We start from the raw sequence: 15,278 nt of genomic DNA, 5'->3' as shown, positions 1-15,278 counted from the left end.
CGCTCTCTCTCTGTTAGAAAAAGTGTCTGCTACATGGACAATGTGCATTCTGTCCTTAAGCCAAATTTGCTATCCATTTTGCTATGTAAGAATCAATGTTGAAGGTGGATATCTTATTGATAATGCCTTCATGTGGTATAGTATGTGTTGTTCACATGATAACATTCTTGTGAGTACATCTTATTGATTGTATTTTATTTATTTATTACACCTTGTTAACTCAGCTAGCCAATGTTGATCCAGTCTCAGACTTAGTATATGTAAGTCTGGATTTTGGGTCATTCATTCCTCACATTCTGGGACTTAGTATAGCGAGTTCCAACATTTTAAACAGTTACCCACACAATACTTTAATTGTATTCTTCCTGACTGTATTTGGGGTCTGGTATTCGGGTATATTTTCAGTGGCCATTTACAATTTCAGGATCCGCATTGTGAAATCTCAAGCTGTGGAAGCTTAAATGGCTGAAAATCATTTACTAAGTCTGAAATTATCATTTCTCAGAATATTGCCTTTTCTCTGAAGTATGGTGACCTCAGAGTTGGTATAAATAAGTCTGGGGAGTGTACAGGGCTTGCTCCCTTGAAAAAAAAATGCTTATAGGAGAGGAGTGATATTTGATATTCTCTCTTCTCTCCTGTATTTTTGGTCTTTTTTTGTTCTGTCACAGGACTCTGCAATTTGAGATTTCAATAGGGAGACATCTATCCCTGCTTCTTTTCATTTTGAAACTGTTAATAATAATATAAACATATGAACTTATGGCAGTGATTCTTCTTAAAAACTGCAAGGAATGGGCACTGAAGTGGCATATTTGTAGCCACATACCCAGTGTAGCAACTGGCTACTTATCCTGTTTCTGCAGATCTGTTTTCCGGAGTTCCTAGAAAGAAAGAAAATGCTTATCAGAGAGATCTTGCTGACTCTGCGGGCTCAATCTTAGTCTCAGCTGATGATGGATGACTCTATAGTGGTCAGCAGTTGCTCTTCTGACCACTCACTTACCTCTCTGTTTTCCTGTCGTGTAGCCCTTTCAGACGCCATAAGCCAGGGGTTAGTCACTTCTTCTTCAGCTGTTCCAGTGTTCTATATGGGCAGAGGAGCACCATCCTTTCTGGCCACAGAGATTTTCTGGGGGATGCATCTAGATGTGTCAGAAGGTAGAGGCCTTGTGAGTATTCCTTCTCCAGGTTAGTTTTCTCAGTTACCTGTAAAGAAAAAATCAGAAAGCTAAACATAAGCAAAGGATAGCTATAAGAAAAGAGGACTGTCTTTCCTCAGCAGAGAAGTTGTCAGTCCTGGTAGACTGTATGTAGTCAAAATATTCATGAGGAAGACGTATCAGGTGATTCTGATACTGAGAGACAGAGCTTCATCTTCTGCAGATTTTCTAGCCTGTATCTTGTTGAATAATGAATCGTAGTGTTCTCATCCTCCTTTGGAGAAATTCTGTTTCTTAGTTAACTGCCAGGATGAATGAGTTTTTTTTAGGGGAACATATGAATGCTCCATTGGAATTAAGGAGATCTTATGATATGCTGTTTTGCTCTGTACTTATCCTTCCTTTATTGCCAGCCTAGGAGGAGGTAGATAATGCCGTCCATACCAACCTTTATTCATAAACATCAGTTCCCAATAAAGCAAATAAGCTTTATAATGTTTCACAGACCAATAAGGACTTTCTTGCTCTAACTAGGTCTGGCCCTGCAACTAACTTTACACCTATGCCAGCAGGTAACAGACTTCAGAGAACATCCAGCCTGAACATAGAGGGGAAGATTCTGTACGGATTTGGTAAGACAATTTTTCCTCTTCCACTTCGGCATATACAACTCTTAGGTATCTGACCCATAAGCAGAAGTTTCTGCTTTTTTGTATAGACAGTTTGAGAAATCTACATACCAGTATTCCCCCATGAAGATAGTATATGGCTCAGTTTCATTACTTCCAATATGTCTCGTGTCTAAACATGCTTTAGGAAATGTATACGATTGTGCATTTACTGTGCCATGGACCTCTGCTACTGTTTTGAGAAGGTATACCTGGGAATGTAAATCATTTTTTTTTGTGAGGTAAAGTCTGAAATTTTAAAAGGTTTTATTTGGCCCCTCTGCTTCTCAGATCCTCAGACATTTTTGATGATAGAGGAAACTTGATTCAGGGTATTCAGGGTGTTTGTAAGATTTTTCACCACCCCACTTAGAAATCTCCCAAGTCCTATTTCAAGCCTAAGAAACCGAACAAACAACCCCTGCCTTCTCAGGCTAAACGAATAAACAATAAGAGATGGTAGGAGGGGAAAAATAAGAAACAAGGATATTTTCCAGAAAAGGGACAGATTACAACTTCAGAATGACTATACCAGCATTCTTCCAATCTTTCTGTCAAGTAACTTCCTCACTTCCTCACTGAACTCTGAACCAAACAGAATTTTTTCTTCGGGTTCTTCAGCATGTTTTCACATTAGGAGTCATAAGACCAGTGCCATTAAATCGAAGGAGCAAAGATTTCTATTCCAGAATATTTCTGGTACTAAGGATAGACCAGTTCTAGATGTTTATTTCCTAAATCTATACGTGGAAGTTCCAAAATTCAGATGTCGACCTTTCAGAGACTGTTCCCACTCATTCCCCAGGGAAGCTTTATGGTAACATTTGACCTAAAAGATGAATACCATCACATTGCCATAGCCAAAGGCTTCAGAACTTTCTCAGTTTTTCTGTCTCCAGGTCACATTATCAGTTCTCTGTATTATGCTTTGGGTTATCTACTGCTCCAAGGGTGTTTATAAGGTGCCTAGCTCCAGTCACAGCTCATTGAAGACTGAATGGCACTCACATTTTTCCTTATTTGGACAACTTACTTATCTCTGTAGAGTCTTCTCCTAGATATCAAGAGTCTTTAATATGGGTTTCATATCTTATGACCAAGCTAGAATTCCAGCTAAACTTTCAAAAATCCTCCTTGACCCCATCACACGGGGCTAGAATGTCTTATAGACACTCTGCAACAAGTTGCCTTTTTGAAACAGGATAAGGTGTATTTTTTAGTATAAGGTGTATTTTTATCTGGAAACCATCCTGAGTGTCTCAGTTCAGTTTCAGACTTCAGCCACAGAGCTTCTCATGATTATGGGGTTCATGGCATCTATGATTCTCATGATTCCTCTTGCAGGTTGTAAATGAGAAATATTCAGTGGTATCTAAAAAACACATTGACCCAGCACTTGCATCCTCCAGATTTTCAGATCCCAATCTTGGGCTTTGCAAAAAAAAATGGAGTGGTGGAGACTTCAAATACAAGCAAAGGCAAGTCTCCCCCTTTTTCTCCTCAAACTCCAAGTCTGTCTGCAACTACAGACACATTAGGTTTTACTTGGGAAGAGAGCAGTTTTCATGAAGTAAAGGTGAAAGACCTGTGACATTCTTCAGACAGACCAAAGATATTGGCAGCGATCCATGCATTAAAATCTGTTCATCACCTTTGATCCTCAGGACCAAATCTCTGTAATGCAGAGGTAGATTACAGACAACACTACTGAGATGTGATAGATCTACAAACAAAAGGATACAAGTTGTGCCCTCTGGGCAGGCTGGCTATGGCAACTTGGAAGTTAGCTCTTCAGTGCTTTTTAACTCTCCAAGCATCTTTCTTTAAGTCACAGCAAAATTATTGGCAGACAAGCTGAGCGGGACCAGGACAGACCCTCATGAATGGAAAGTGAACAAGGGATTCTTCCAGGAAGTAATCTAATTTTGAGGAATACCTCAAGTACTGTTTGCATTATTTCAAAACAGATGCCGTTTCATTCTGTTGTAAGAGAAATATTTTTTTATGCATTTCTGCCTTTTCCACTGAGATCCAGGGTAATTTTGAAGTTTCTTAAGAACTCTCCAAAAATAATTGTGGTGACCTCCTTTTGGCCCAGGCAGCAATGGTTATCTATTCTTATGGAACTGGCCAAGAGCAGTTACAGCAAGATTTCTCACAAACTGGACCACTTCATATACAACAGTGGGAATTTCATGCACTCTAATCTCAAACGTCTTCAGCTAGCTTCCCGGAAGAGTTTTTTTCTAGTTGTTGCCTAGACCATAACCAGGGCCCTCTTAGGGATTATGTACTGCTGATACTCAAATATTTGGCTGTGTTACTATCCTCTGACCTTTTGTACTCTTTTTATCAAGGTTCATCTTGCAGCTGTTTCAGCATGTCTGCCTATGGGTCCCCAACATTTTTTAATGTTTTCAGTAAAAACAGTTTCTGAAATGAGTGTTACACCTGAGACCACCACACAAATATTTGCTGCTTCCTAGAATCTTAAGTTTGTGCTGGAACAGTTAACCACATCTCCATCTGAACCTGTACATCAGGCACATTGAAGGTTCATTACATGAAAAACTGTTCTTATTGCTCTGACATCTGCAAGAAGAGAATCTGAGTTGTAAGCCATCATGGCGTGTTTACTCTATCCAGTTTTCTATAGGGATAGGGTGTCACTTAGAAAAAAAATCACTTATTTCTGTCTAACATTGTTTCAGAACTTACTTTGAATCAGGTCATCAAACTCACAGTATTCTATTCTAACTCTCAGAACTAGGGAGAGAGGATTCTACTTACTATGGAATTGCATAGGCAGCTCAGGTACCGTCTTGACAGAACCAAGTCCTTTAGAAAAGCTAATGAACTATTTATTTCTTATGCTGGGACTGAGAAGGGGCAACCCATGTCACAAGAGGCTATTCCAGATAATTGTCTTGACTACTACTTTTTGTTATACACATCATGGGAAAACAGTTCTAGGCAGTATCAAGGCACATTATACTGTGGCCCTGTATTATTCGATGGCATATTGGAAAGGAGATGACTCTAGAGCCATTCTAGAGGTAGCTACATAGTCCTCTGTACATACCTTTACAAAGCATTTCATACTGGATTCCTTTTTGTAGATCCAGGATTGGCTTTGCCAGATCCATTCACCAAGGGTTCTGGGATCCATATCATTCTTTCTCCCATGTTAGATAGGCTTTGGTAATCAATTCATATGGTTAAAGACTACTGCAGCAGTGGGAATGAAGAATGCAGTACAGCTGTAAGTTGCATTTATCCATAACAGTAGGAGTTTGAATTCCTCACCTCTGCAACAGCATCCATCCCCCTAGTATTGTATATAGATTTTGCTGAGAAATAGTTTGGTGGTTATTTTTTGTTTGTTAACTTAAGGATGAGTATGGTACTTGTTAATTTTTAGGCAAGAAGTCAACAAAGGTTTTCCACTCTAACTGCTGATTTTCCTTCCTCAGGGCTGACCAATCAGCAGTCGTAGCGGAAATGAGGGAGGGAGCCAGAGCTTTTAGAAGCTGGCCCAAGACACAACCCATATAGCCTAAAGGCTAACGAAGCAGTAAGGAATTCAAACTTCTACTCTTATAAAAAAGTACAGTTTACACAACTGTACTACTGCTGCCTCCATTAAGTGAAGCTAAGTGATCCAGAAAGTGCATGCTGAATGAGACCTAGTAACTATTTGTCTGTGCTGTTGGGCATAATCTGATAACTGTTTCATGGCTCAGTAACTTTGCTCCCTTAGTTAGCAAGCCTTTAAGATGGGGCTGGAGGCACGGTTCATGGATGAGTTCAGCATGGGGCTAAATAAGTTTATTACTTTTTATAAAATAGACTAGTAAGATCCGCGGTGGTGCAGCGGTAGCGTTGTTGCCTCACAGCAAGAGGTTCTCCCGTTCGATTCTTGGCTGGAGTGCAGGGAGTGCCTTGCCTTCTGTGTGGAGTCTACATGTCCTCCCCGTGGTCGAGTGGCCTCCGAAAGACATGCATGAGTGGGCGTGCCTTCGCTGAAGGTTGGGCGTCGAGCTGGCAACTCGGCACCGTAAAATCTACTGCCAATCAGCTTTATTTAAATCATTAATGAATATATTAAGGAGTAGTGGTCCTAAAATGAATCCTTGTGGGGCACCTGTGTTGTCTGCTAGGGAATCTGATTGTTGGTTATGCCATCTAACTGATTGCTGTCTATTATTTAGGTAAGATGAAAACCAGGATATTGCACTTAGAGAGCATCCAAGTTTCTCTAAGTGTTGCAAAAGCTTAGGGTGTGATACTGTGTCGAAGGCTTTTGAAAGGTCCAGCAGGAGTACTGAAGTGGATAGGCCAGCATCAAGAGTTTTATTCACTGTATCAGTAAAGAAGAGTAAAGTTGAGGTTGTACTATGACCAGGGCAGAAGATTGGGAGCTAGGAGGTTGTTGTTGATGAGATAATTTAGTGGTTGGGTTTGAATACATTTTTCCAGGATTTTTGATAGTGGGTAGAGAATGGAGATGGGCTGGTAGTTTGAGAGATCATGAGTATTACCTCCTTTGTGAAGTGGGGTAATAATGGATTTTTTCCATAGTTGAGGCACATATGATTCAGTAATAGAATGATTGATAAGAATGCTAACCGGGTAAGCTATAGCTTTGGCTGCTAGTTGTAAGTATTCTGGTGGTAAGTTATAAGCGGAGAGTGAGCAAGGTTAGGGAATCTAGGGAATCTATTGAGCATGCATGCAGGTGTGTGAGTGAATAGACACGCGAGCGCACACATACACACACACACACACACACACACACACACACACACACACACACACACACACACACACATTTCAACAATCACAAACCCTATAACTCTCACTGACACTGATGGACATACTCACTGACACACACACATCCATATCCCAGTGAGTGCGCATGTACACACACACACACACACACACACACACACACACACACACACACACACACACACACACGCACACACACGCACGCACACACACACACACACACACACACACACACACACACACACACACACACACACTCCCATATATCCCCCCCACGCACACATATCCTAGCAGCCACAAACAAGCCCCATAACAACTGCTGGCGCTGACAGCCCACTCACTCACACACCTGCATGCATGCTTCAAAACACACACACACACACACACACACACACACACACACACACACACACACACACACACACACTAGCAGCCACAAGCAAACTCTCTAACACCTGTTCATTGACACTGACTGAAATAGTCACTCACACATCTACATGCATATCCCAACATACACACTGTGGAAGGGCAACTACGCAGACATGCATGCATGCACATTAATCTTGTCTGACTCCCATTTCCAGGTAGTATCACATGGCTCACTTGCATTAGCTGCTTCCTTGGACTGCCACATTAGCATGGAGTTCCATCAGCAAGACTGCTTTCCACACGTTGACCACCTCCAGGGGAAAACGGTAGTAGGTGAGTACTCACAATGTGAAAATCTTCCAAGTTAGGGCTTCTGTATCACTGTAAGCCTTTCAGAATCCTAGTCAAGTAATCCTAAATATAAGAGAGGCAAACCCAACTACAAATGCATTATAAATGCAAACTCCATTTTATAAGAGGAATAAGACAATTTAAGGTCTGTTTTATGCTATGATAATAGCACACAAACAGTTCTAAAAACAGAACAAGAAACTTGTACCTTGATGAGAACCAGACACATGCTGTTATCAGAATGCAGACATTTTTTGTGACTTATTCATTACGTCTGAAGTCCTAAAAAATCTTAAGATAAATGTCCAAGGAAACCAGTTCTGGAAATCCATCCTGAACCTTCTGCTGGTGAGAGTTCAGGACTAAGAGTTGTCAAACGGAACTGGATTGAGGCAACAGCTCCATGATCCTGCCCAGACCACATGAAAATTAATACCTTACTTCTAGAGGAATTCCTTGTTTAAAAGGAAAAAATAAGGCTTAGAAATTTCCTTATAATGAAGGTTTTTATTAAAGATGAATAGCTATTCCATCCAGAAACAGACTTCATCAGAGCAAGTGATCTAACTTAGACAAGTTGCAGTAGCTCAGTTTATATGTAGATTCAGGTGGGCAGTACATAGATGGCCTGAACTGCTCAGTTGGGATTAGTTCGAGATACCAGATTGTTTCTCAGTGAATAGGTACCTGGAGTGCAGCTTGATTTCAATAATAGCTGTAAGTAACCAATAAGAAACAATCTTAATTATCACCATCAGGGCCACATTTTATCACAAGTACAGTTTTAAATTATCCAGTTACAGTCATAAGGTTTTAGTAAAGCATATATTTAAGTTTGAACAACTGACAGAATCAGATTAGTGTAACCTCCTTGTTAGAGAGGTATCACATTAAGGGCTCTTCTTATGTGTGACCCAAATTTGTGATTATTCAAGAGTTCTGTGTTCATAGGACCCACTTTTATGGAGTTTTATGTATGATAAAAACAAGTTTTCATTTTATCTATGATAAGAAATAAGCTTACATGTTTCACTTGTTTGTCTTGCTTGATCAGAAAATTCCTATGATTAAAAAATGCCATTTTACTGGGTTTCATTGACAGGGTATATAAATTTAAAAGTAATAAAATAAGGCTCTGCTCGACAGGGGCACAGGAAATTAACTTTCTTGGGTTGGCGTAAGCCAGGGTTCTTTGTTGGCTAGGCGTACTTAGGCCCTTGGGCCGATAGCCTAGTACCTACCTATGAACCTAGGAATAAAAGTAAAAGTAAACATGAAAAAGTAAAAATAATAAAATGAAGAGTGTTTTCACCTATGGAAGCTAAGTTTCATTAAATCAAGCAGTATGACCAGTGATAAAAAATAATTATTGAAGCAACTTTTTCATTCAAATAAATGTACCTTGCCACCACAGCATGTGGTTCATGGTGTGCTGAACAGCATTTTTAATCCAGTGATGATAGTTTTTGGCTGCTCCATTGTTAAAAATCATTTTTTTTAAATACTACTTTCCCCATGATTTTTGTCACTTAGGCTAAGCAGTAAACTTTAACCTGAGAGACTTTAACTTGGGGAATGCGTGTGGTGTGTTCATGGGCTTTAATGGACTTATCATCTTGCATGCACAAAGATAAATCCATTAAGGTCTATGGATGCGGGTCTATATCATATGAGAGAATCGCACAAATTGCGAACGCTGATAATATCGAACGTACTGGACCTCAAAGTGCTTTTTCTGAGATTGTGGTACAGTGAAGAATGGGATATTTGCCTTTTCCTCACTGTAGTGTGATCTCAGAGTTGGAATATATATTTAGCGGGGGAAGTTTGAGGTCAGGTATGCTCGATATTATGAGCATTCGCAATTTGTGCAATTCACTCATATGATATAGACCCTATGGATGCATCTCATGTTATTCCTCAGTTGACATCACTGAGTTTATGAAGCTTTTTTTATTAAAAAATGGCTCAAATAAATAAGGAATGAAAGTAATACAAGTACATTGTGGCACTTAACTCATTAAATGCCGGGATGTACTGTGGATACTGAATAAATCACTTTAAGAGACAGCATGGTTAATAAAGGAATACTGGTGATATAAACCAAGGTATAAAAGCAGAAAATTCAAAGTGCTACGCAAAGAAATCTAATTTACTAAAAACCTATTAACCAGGCTAATAATCTTATGAGCAAACAGAACATTAAATGGTTAAAATATTTCAGTTACTCTGTATAGTCCTTGGCGCCCTTAGAATACAGTTAGTAAACTAGACTATGTGTAGCTTTTTTAGTTGTAAGACACTCCTGATAGAGCAGATGGCATTCATTCCTGGAAAAATGCAGTGTTTTACAACTTAGAAGACAGTGGAGGGTGAGCAAGATGAGGTGATGGGGAGCCAACAGCAGGGGAGGACCATATCAGACAAAGACTAGTGCAGTACACCACGGCACTGCCAAAGAGGCAGCAGCTGATCTGTAACTATGGGCCAGAGTAAAGCATATACTCACCAGTTAAAGTGGTGCATGCAAATCTACAACCAGTCTGTGCTTTTCCCTTCATAGCCTGGCCACACTCTGCATCAGAAGTAGGCAACCCAAGTAACAAATTACAGAAGACAGGACACAGTTCTCATTATTTGCATGGGGAAGGGGGTTACAGTGTGCAATGATTTTCACAGGGAAATATGTAGATGCTGCTCTAATTGAAGTAAACTTTATGCTGGGTATGTAATATGTGGATGTGGATGAGGCCTAAGTTAAACTGATCTGGAAGAGGCACTATTGCCATGTACGTGTGTGTGTGTGTGTGTGTGTGTGTGTGTGTGTGTGTGTGTGTGTGTGTGTGTGTGTGACTGAGTACTTGACTTGAATTAGTGTGTGTCTGTCTGCCAGGACACAGTCTCAGCAGATGTTGCAGCACTGTGGAGATCTTTGCATGGGCAGTTCCAGGACACCAACTGAAGAAGTGCTAGCATCTTTTGCATGCTGCTGTCCACCAGAGTTCCCTGTTTTTGAAAGGTCAAAGGCAATATCAAGTCCTTGCCTAGGGGTAGACATGCTGTATGAATGTGAGCGATGGTTTGTACTATATGTTTCCATGGGAGGAACCCCACATTCCCATAGACATCTGTTGCTCCTATGCACCTCCATACTAGATGGCGATCTAGAAGCAGTGGCACTGCATGTGCTTGACATAGGCTTCCCATGCCCAAAATGGCTATCAACACACAGACACTCTACTCCTGACTGTGCTAGATATTTACTGCTATCATTGTCAGAGCCAGAGTTATCTTCAACATCAGACAATGGTATATCCTCAGTGGAGGTTCCAGATAGTATGTTATCTGTGAAGACGGCAAGTGAAAATAGTCACAATAGAGTATGACCCATAACTATTATTTAAATCCCAGTGAAGAAATGAACAGCATGGTATGTAGTGGTAGAATATAATAAGACAGACAGTATCTTCTGCAGGTGTTCTTCTACTTTAAATCACAGATGTTCCTACACAACAGAGGACATTACATTTAATGGTCTGCAGTATACCAAACGTTAAGTAGTATCCCTTCCCTACAACACCAATGATACACATCTGTGTGGTATCTCCAGTGGAGATTCTGGAAGCATACTGCAGTTCTGTATCAAGATCTGGTACCTTACAGTGACATACTGATATTTCTGCAGCAAGACAAGGAACTCCTCCATTTTATTTAATGGTGGTTCTCTGCATGGAAGAACTTGTATTTCTGAGCTTCTCTTTTTTAATTTCTCCAAATCTTTTGGGTTTCTAGTACCATGACAGGAATGGACCCCATTCCTAAGTCAAAGTACGATTAAAGTTCATGAAATTAGTATTGTTTCAATCTTTGATGTCAGCCAAGAGTGCTCTTCGCAGCACCTGCATTGTGCCCTGTAATGACTCCATCTGCAATTCTTACAGGATTACATGGATTGCTAACATGTTTAAATACGATTGTAGATTCTTTTTTATAAGACCCATTGCTCCTTCTATTAGAACTGTCTGGGTATCTTTCCTCCACATTGATCTCATTTCTGCCTGCAGATCCTGATATTTTATGACTTTGTGTCTCTCTGTACGCAACACACTGTAGTCACTGGGTGTGGCGATTTCAGTTATCAGTGCTACTTTTGTCTTCTTTTCATGGAACACTATATCCGGTTTTCTAGCATCTATCTTTTGAACTGTTGGTAATGGGTGATCCCATGTGATATAAACTTCATCATTTTCTATGATGCTTTGTGGCTCATGTTTCCAGTGTTTTTCAACCACTTCAGTACCATAATGTTTGCACAATCCCCAGTGCAACAGTCTTGACACATTATTATGCCTTTCAGTATACAGTCCTTCTGCCATTATTATGTCAAATCCAGCAACAAGGCGTGTGACTGTTTCCAATTCGGTTGTACAAAACCTACATTTGTCTTTTTCTTTCCCATGTCCATATTTCTTCTTCACATGTCTCCTGATCTTCCTGCTTCTCCTTACTTTGAGGACTCACTCCATCATGCTGTGATGTAACCTGTGTTAGATCTTCTACACCAAATTCATCACTTTGCAGGCACTCCATAGCTTCAACTTCTATTTTTTTAACTTCTACTTTACTAATCTTCTTTTCTACATTGTATAACGAAAAATCACATAAACTGGTAAAACAAAAAGGCAAGTCTATTTAACGTTGACTTGTTTAATGCAATAACCTTTTTCCAGAGTAAACAGCAAGCAGACTTGAAGTACTCTGATGATACCCCAGGTGTGTAGGGGTGAAAGCGCTAAGTATCGTTGTCAAGTTACTTTTGCTTCAAGTCTGCTTGCTGTTTACTCTGGAAAAAGGTTATTGCATTAAACAAGTCAACGTTAAATAGACTTGCCTTTTTCTTTTCTACATTCCCTCTTTGTGATATTTTTTATTGTGAAGTTTTTCATATCCGGATACCTTTGCCTGCATTTGTCTTCGAGTATCTTTGAGGCTGCCTTCTTTATATTGATTAATTTGGCTTTCTCCTTTACATAAATATTGCACTGTTTCGAATCTCTCTCTTTCCCATGTCCATATTTATTTTTTGTGCTTTTCAAATATCTCTGTTTTTTGTTGTTTATATATTCACACTTCCTCAGATGCTTTTTTTTCCAAGCAGATCAAAGTTTCTTAATCTATATACTGTTTTTCACAAATCTGTGGTATTAATGAACACAAATTTTCATTTGAAGCTTCTGACAGTTTTTCCTGTGGAAGTATTTTTCTTTCCTGTAATTTCTCTCTTAGTCATTTTGTATATCTTGTGTCTGGAAATTCTGAGCTTTTTGCATAATAGTAACAATACATAATTTCTTTATTATCCTCAATAGTCCACTTTATCATTGTTATGTCTCTTCTTTGGCCTATCCTCCTGTTTGACAAACAAACAGAGTTTGCTTTGTTTGGATTTATCCTGTTGCCTTTGTGTTGGTTTACAAAAGATCTGTGTTTGGATCTATCCTGCTGCCTTTTTGTTGTTTTATTTTTTGGTCAGTTAAGTTAATAGAATAACACCTTTTGTATCTACATGCATTTTTGGATAATAAGAAATACCGCACTCTGAATTTATTGCCTGCCTATAATCTTGAATGGTTTACTAGCAAATCAGACTTTTTATAAATGTCAAGACAAACAAAGAAATTGGTAATCTCCAAACTCTGGACCCCATCCAGTTTGGGTTTGTAAAAGGCAGATCATGTCTCCTAAACCTGATAGACTTCTTTGAAGCAGTCACCAAAGCCATAGACGAGGGTAAGATGGTTCACACAGCCTATCTAGATCTCGCCAAGTCTTTTGACACCATCCCCCACTTTGGAATTATAGATAAACTCACTAAACTAGGTATAAATCCCTATGTCACAAGATGGGTTGCCAACTGGGTCACTGACAGAACCCACACTGTGAAAGTAGCAGACTCCAAATCCGACTTCAGACCAGTGACAAGTGGAGTACCACAGGGTTCAGTCCTGGGTCCTCTCCTGTTTGGAATCTACTTTTCTGAAGTACAGGCTAACACAGAAGGTCTTTGGCTAACGAAGTTCGCAGATGACTGCAAACTAGGAGCCATAATCGAAACTCCTAACAATGTGGACATCCTACAAAAGGGCCTCACTGAAACAGATGCCTGGTGTCAAAGCCATGGCCTCAAGCTCAATGCCAAAAAGTGCATTGTCATCCCCTTTGGTAAAAACTCTGTACCCATGAGCTACCACATAGGTGGTAGTCTACTTAACACCAAAAGTGTGACAAGAGACCTTAGGACACAGGTGGACAGTAGTCTCTCCTTTGTTAATCACATCGCCACAGTAGTCAGGAAATCCTTCTACATGGCACACCTCATCACAAAAGGTTTCTCATCCAAGAAAAAAGAGGTCATTGTTCCCCTCTACTCATCACTCATTAGACCCATTATAGAGTACAATGCCCCTTTTGGTATGTACCTCACAAGACAAATATAACAACTGGAAAGGCTGCAGAAATACCTCACAAAGGGGATTACTGGCCTCAAACAGATGCCCTATGCAGGCCATCTAAAAAAACTCCAGTTTTACTCCATCGCATATCACCTACTCAGAGGCAATCTCTGCCTAACATACAAAGCTATGTCAAACCCAGAGCTGTTGGACATGATCCGCTTAAAGAAATCCCAGTCCCTCCGAGCTAAACGCTCTAGGGACCTAAACCTTGTCACCACAATAAACAGAACATGCTGGAGGGATAAATTCTTGTCCCAGAGACTTCTCATATTCTGGAACAACCTACAAATCTATATCAAACAAAGCTCCTCATTAGCATTCTTCAAGAAAAATCTTGATGATTGGAATGGAAATAGGAAATTCACCCTGGGGATCACCCCTGGGGCTCTTCTCAACAGGGGCACAGGAAAATAGTTTTCTTGGGTGGCAAAAGCCAGGGTACCTTTTTGGATAGGCTTATATAGGCCCTAGGCCCAATAGCCTAGTACCTACCTATGAACCTATAAGACAGATCAAAATTATGAGGCAAAATCAGGAAAGGCTACTGATATCAGGGAAAGTGACAGGTATGTATTACTCCACAATGCAGTAAATAAAAATGACTTAACCCTACTGCTGTTTGGTAATGCTAAACAACAGTCACTGATCTGATGTGGCAGTACCAGTGTTGTACAATGTATTGTTATTTAGTGAAATAATTACAAAGCTAGTATAGCTATGGCTTGTGTGTGTGTGTGTGTGTGTGTGTGTGTGTGTGTGTGTGTGTGTGTGTGTGTGTGTGTGTGTGTGTGTGTGTGTATATATATATGTATATATATATATATATATATATGTATATATATATATATATATATATATATATATATATATATATCCTGTTGCCTTTGTGTTGGTTTACAAAAGATCTGTGTTTGGATCTATCCAGCTGCCTTTTTGTTGTTTTATTTTTTGGTCAGTTAAAACGTTAATAGAATAACACCTTTTGTATCTACATGCATTTTTGGATAATAAGAAATACCGCACTCTGAATTTATTACCTGCCTATAATCTTGAATGGTTTACTAGCAAATCAGACGTTTTATAAATGTCAAGACAAACAAAGAAATTGGTAATCTCCAAACTCTGGACCCCATCCAGTTTGGGTTTGTAAAAGGCAGATCATGTCTCCTAAACCTGATAGACTTCTTTGAAGCAGTCACCAAAGCCATAGACGAGGGTAAGGTGGTTCACACAGCCTATCTAGATCTCGCCAAGTCTTTTGACACCATCCCCCACTTTGGAATTATAGATAAACTCACTAAACTAGGTATAAATCCCTATGTCACAAGATGGGTTGCCAACTGGGTCACTGACAGAACCCACACTGTAAAAGTAGCAGACTCCAAATCCGACTTCAGACCAGTGACAAGTGGAGTACCACA

General features: G+C 39.7%; 1 protein-coding gene across 1 annotated transcript in view; it reads left to right on the top strand.

The window, feature by feature from the left end:
• ARMC3 (armadillo repeat containing 3) overlaps positions 1-15,278 on the top strand; it is a 926,167-nt gene that overhangs the window by 79,624 nt on the left and 831,265 nt on the right. The gene's annotated exons all lie outside the window — the stretch shown is intronic.

This window comes from Protopterus annectens, chromosome 3.part0 (genome assembly GCF_019279795.1).
Source record: "Protopterus annectens isolate FY-2018-M chromosome 3.part0, PAN1.0, whole genome shotgun sequence".
Lineage (NCBI taxonomy): Eukaryota > Metazoa > Chordata > Ceratodontiformes > Protopteridae > Protopterus > Protopterus annectens.
The sequence above is the reverse complement of the archived record's forward strand: the minus strand, read 5'-3'. Positions and strand labels throughout refer to the sequence as shown.